At 37.3% G+C, this 5,736-nt stretch overlaps 1 long non-coding RNA gene across 1 annotated transcript in view; it reads right to left on the reverse strand.

Moving 5' to 3' along the window:
- The window catches only part of LOC113479734, a 22,492-nt gene extending 17,401 nt beyond the window's left edge, over positions 1–5,091 (reverse strand). The window contains exons 1-2 of the long non-coding RNA XR_003398328.1: positions 4,922–5,091; positions 3,767–3,979 (exon numbers count right to left, since the gene is read on the reverse strand). This is a non-coding gene — a long non-coding RNA (uncharacterized LOC113479734). The remainder of the gene's footprint in view (positions 1–3,766; positions 3,980–4,921) is intronic.
- Between the last annotated feature and the right edge of the window lie 645 nt (positions 5,092–5,736).

Below are 5,736 nucleotides of genomic sequence, written 5' to 3' on the forward strand. Positions count from 1 at the left end.
CCTCCCTCCCTCTTTCTCACCTGTTGGCCATTTGCTAACCTCTGTTAAATTTAAGACACAGGGCAGTTTAGAAAACACACTGATCGTGACTCCCCTTTGTTTTTCTTGTCATTTTTACAGGTGGGGATTTGTGAAAAGGGAAGACAGATGCAACACAGAGACATAAAAGAGGCAGACTGAAAGGACAGTCCTGAGTCATCCAGCCCAGACCTTTGGTATTAGCAGCAACCATGTTGCATAGGTCCTGTGTGTCAAGCTGGCAACTGCTTGGCAGCATTGTTGTCAGAATACTATCCTATCCTGTCCTGATGAAGTTGAATGCAGTTCAAGTTTATCTCTTTAGAGATGGCACACTCTTCACATGGGATGGTTTTAGAGACCCAGAAAATTAAAAAGTCAGACGGATGCAAATGTGTATACTATAAATGCATCCTTCCACAACTCTGTGCATCACCACAATGGTTCTTGACAGTGATTTTCTTAGCAAACAGCATATGCAAAGATAATAACCTCCCTGCTGATACTGGCAGATATCCTCCTTTCTGACAGACCCAGTTTCATTCACATGCACAACAGGAGGGGAAAGGATTGTTTTAAGCATACTTATTTTCTTTCTTGATTCACATCATTAAATGAGTACAAATAGGAAGGATTCCAAGCTGTTTACAAGAAGATCAGAGATGATTGTTCCAGTACTTAAAGGGTGGCTACAAAGGAGATGGAGACTCCCTTTTTACAAGGAGTCACATGGAAAATACACAAGGTCATGAGTACAAGTTACTCCTGGGGAGATTCTAATTGAACACAAAAAAATTTTCACAATGAGAAAAATCAGCCACTGGAATAATCTCCCCAGGGAGGCAGTAGGTTCCCCAACACTGGACACTTTTAAGATTCACCTGGACAGGGTGGTGTTCCATCTTGTCTAGACTGTGCTTTTGCCAGGAAAGTTGGACCAGATGATCCAACCTGGTATTCTATAATTTTATGATTTGAGCCAAAACTATCAGTCCAAGTGCTCTCAAACCTTAGGGTTCTTTTTATAAAGCTATGACTTCAAAAGCTGTGACCCAGTCCCATCTCTGCACTGGAGTGAATGTCAAATGAATACTAAGGACAGAAGCCCCATTCTAAGTTTTACTATGAGCTCCCACGGAGTGCTAGACACGAGAAATCTCCCTATCGGCATCAAACCTTCAAGACACAGGTAATATACATCATAAATTTGAGCTGAGAATTTAACTTTTAAGTGTTTTTCCTTTGAAAATCTTATTAAGCTCCTATGTCCTTCCCTTTCCAGACCACCCACACTTACCACCCACGAGCCTATGTATGGTCTTTAGAGGTCATCTGTCATTCACGGTATCATTCTAAGACCATAGAGGCTAAGCAAAAAAAAAAAAAAAAAAAAAAAAAAAAAAAAAATCACTTTAAACAGGTGCTTAATGGCAAAGATGCAATTAATATAATCAGAATATAACTAGAATTAATATTGATGTCTATGTGTTTGCTTCCTACTAAATGCCTGAAACTTGGTTATGTGTATAATTACAAAGGGGTGACTCCGTAGAGATGTGGAGATCGGACATTTGAGGGAAGGAATTCTGCCATAAAGGTATCAATGGGAGGTACATCATCAACTCCGACACACCAGCATGGCACTAGAGATGCTTATGTAAAACAGTCAAGCCAGTATCATCATCCAAAATGAAGCAGTGGATCAGGGAATATTGTAATGAAATTTCCAGCACTTGTTTCCATTTTTCTTTTTATTTCTTCAGATTATATTTAATATGTAGATTGAACCTGCTGAATAGATGAGTAGCAAGGAAGAATGTTCAAATCAGTCAAAGTAAAAGAAAATATCTTGGTGATTTCTTATTATATTCATACTCAGTCATATATTGTATTTTTTAAAGGATACTTGTGACTAATGCTTTCCTGCTCAGAGAGATGAGACCTCTACCTATGCCCTTAACATTTCTGGCTTTGATGATGGTCACCTCTTCTCTGACTAATCTAATGGTCACTCAGATAGAACTGCCACAGATAATCTTCCTTCCCTGCTACTATGGTCAGGGTCACCCCTTTACTGAATCCTCCCACTGACTCATCATTTGCAGCATTAAAGGAACTTGCTTCTTGTCCTCAGTTTCAGAAGACAAATTCAGATTCACTTTTTCTTGATTTTTTTTGTCATCTCTCAACCAATTGCTCTTTGCTTTCCTAACAAATTCTCTATGGAGATACATCTTTAACATTTTGTGTTTTTTTTGTTTTGTTTTTTGGGTTTTTTTTTCCTGTATTGTATAGTGAGCATGAAATTTGAAATGCTATCTTTAAACAGACTGAAAACCTGCTTTCTTCTCATTTGGCTCCATTCTTAAGACTTAGCTCCTATGCCTCTAGGTATCTCTCTTTAAGAAAATAAAATGATTTGTGATTGGGAACTCAATTTTACATTTATTTTTAAAATTTGAAATATGGTGTGATGATGGTCATGATATACATGTGTCTGAGGTTGACTTCACAATACTATTATTGTTATTACTTCTGTCATCTTTGATTTCCCCTTCTGTTGCAGCTTGCACTTGTTGAAACTTGTCCTAATTTCAGATCCAGATCCTACAATTTACACATCTGCTTACCTTAAGTCATCTGCGTATTCCCATTGATTCCAGTGAGAATACACACATACTTTAAATTAAGCACATATGCAAGATTTTTGGAACTAAATCATGGGAAGTAAAGTCTACTCGTTGTTATTTTTTTCCCAGCTTCAACAGCTAGCAGCTTCTGCAGGTGTTCAAACCTGCAGAGAATTAAAAACCATTGTTACTAAAGAAAAGACAGTCAGCTTGAAATTAGTAGGATTTGAAAGAAGGTCTTGACAATATTAAGAGAAATTTTTATAGCAATCATAGTAGTGTGAGCTTTCATAGCAAGGGTTGTTCCAAGACAGTAGAGCTGGCAACAACACAACTTTTTATTATCTTTTCTTTAGACAATACTCAGATCAGATGCAGTTTTTCTCCCTTATGTAAATTGATGTTGTCAAAAGTATGGGGCAGGAAGAGTAGATTAAATAGTAGTTTGCAATTTTTGATGGGGAAATACCCCAGTATAAGGGTGCTGGGTTATTGGGTAATTGGAAGGGACTTTGTTTCCTGAAAAACAAACACCAAAAGGACAGCAGAAGTTTCTGAGAAAAAAACAGGTGGAAAATCAGTTTGAAGAGTCATACATACTGTGAAGACTGACTACATTATTGTAATTTGTTCTTTTTATTTCTGTGTATTTTCTTTACATTTAAACTGTTACAACAAGGGCTGGAAAGAACTCAAATTTCAGTCTGCATTAAGTAGCATTGTACTGCACCTCTATTAAAAAAAAAAAAAAGAGAGAGAGAATTTTTAAGTTAATGTATTCTAAATCACATGTCACATGATATTTAAAATTATTTTAATTAATTTAAACCATTAAAATAATTATAATTATTAAAAAAAACCCCAACAAACGTGTCTTCTTTGTTTTTCCTTTGTTAATACAGGTTAGCAGTGGCAAAGTAAAATATGAGAGAAAATGAAAATGTGGGAAGATAACAATGATAGTTTTGCTTTGATTGAACATTTAATTATTCCAGAAATGCAACTTTAAAAAGATGATTCACGATGTAAGAAAGTCAAATAAAATGTTTCATTCTAGCACACCTTAAGCTCAGGTGTCAAAATATCATCATACCCAAAAGACAGAAATTCTAGCCTACCACTGTCTCTGCAGCTCTGTGGCCAATATCTGCATTATTTCTTTAGCCTGGAAAATGTCTCTGAAGAAGCAGGCTCACAGGGCAACTCAGATGGGGACAGACTGGAGGAGGTGGGAGGTCGAGCCCTGCACTCGCCTCATCCCTTGTGGCTTTCCCCAGGAGACTGCTCTTGTGCCCAGCAGCTGAGGAAAGAGCCCCTGCAGCTCCAGGTCCCTGTTGGGAATAGAAACCCAAAAGACAGAGAAAAAGAGAGGGAGATAAAAAGAAAAGCAGAGGAAGAAAACGATGTAACCTAGTGCTTCCCGGCATTGTCTCCTGAAAAAAGCCTGGTCTCAATCTTTTGCCTCACAGAAGTGTATGAGGTGATCTCAGACTTGGAAATCAGAAAATTAGATAAGCAAATTCATTTCTCTGCTAACTTAGAATTATTTCTGCTGGTATGTGATTTGCTGGTTTTATTCCTATAAGCTGTTGGTCACTTAATCTCTTTACGTTTTACAAAAAAATTTCCTGCTGTTCTACCTTTGAGCTGTTAGTATAAAATAACCACCTTTATGAAAGGAGCACAAAAGTGCACAGGGGTGAATGTGCTGGAGACCTGGAGCCACATTTTTTGACAGTCAGATTTCTGCCTTCTCATCTCTGACACCTTTCAGGCAGAGCAATAGAGATTAGTATGATCCGTTCCCCCTTCAGAGTATATTTATATTTACCATACAATAACCAACATTTTTTCTCATTATTCTATGAATACGACATTATCTGCAAACCATCATTGTTCTCTCTGATATGCGTTAAATATTTACAAAGAAACAAAAAGATATGGCATGCAGAAACAAGTTGACCCCATGGTACAAGAGTAAATAAGCTAATGTCTTTGGAGATTTCTTCAATTACTCTGGTTTTTAAACACAAGTCTCTTCTCAGTTGTGGAATACAAGAAGAGGGTTGCATTAGATTCAGGACAGGACCAAGTGAAATGTGCTTGTCCTGAATTTGTGAAGAGGTGAAGCAGGCTGGCTGTGCTGTTAACAGCTCTGGTTTTACTGGAGTTGGTGGGTTTTGGAGTGCTTTCTTCTACCTCACAGCACTCACCTATGTCATGTATCAAGGGAAAGAAATTACTTGACTACATACAGAGATATTAGGCAGTACCTGAAAGTATTCAGCCGGTTTGGATGGTGTCTGGAGTCTACATCTTCATAAAACTCATCTTTATCAAGGCCCAAGAATCTTCCTTTGTAGCTTATTCAGAAACCGCCCATAAGCCCAGAAGTTCAGAACAACCAAGAGTACAAAAATGCAGTTAAAAGTGCACATGATACACATGGAGGCTGCAGGGGAAACAGTCGCAGGAATTGTAAAGTTTGACAGAAAAAAACCCAACATCTTGCCCCATGTTAAGGGCACTTGGGAGGCTTATTTAACTTTCACTCTAGACATTTGCACACAATTTAATGTTATTATTTACAACATGATTGAATTGAAATGTGAATTTGCCATAGCAACCCAGGTTTGAAATGGAGCATACGTTGCTTTCCAAAATTACAGTACCTCACTAAAAAGGAGTAAAGAATAGTTCTCTGTGTAATCTGAACACTTGCAAAATGTTATTAACAAAACATGGCTTTAATAAACAACACATTTTCGCCAATGCTTAGAGTACATTTAATAAGAAAAGGTTGACATTACAAAAAAAAAATCATATATATTTATAAATATATATATAAAATGAACTATTTCACCTTAATCAATTTTTGACAAAAAAATTAAGACAGGTGTCACACAGCTGTTGATGGTAAGACCATGGCTCTGTGGGACATTTACATGATATGGGTGAGGTTATCTGTGCCACTTCCTCATTTCACTGAAAGAACTGAAACAGTGACAGGTCATACCCTCATTCATCCATTTTACTCTTTCCATTTAATCAGTACCGTTGCCAGAAAAATAATGGAGCATCCAGCAGA

Source organism: Athene cunicularia, assembly GCF_003259725.1.
Source record: "Athene cunicularia isolate RWA chromosome 4 unlocalized genomic scaffold, athCun1 chr4_part2, whole genome shotgun sequence".
Lineage (NCBI taxonomy): Eukaryota > Metazoa > Chordata > Aves > Strigiformes > Strigidae > Athene > Athene cunicularia.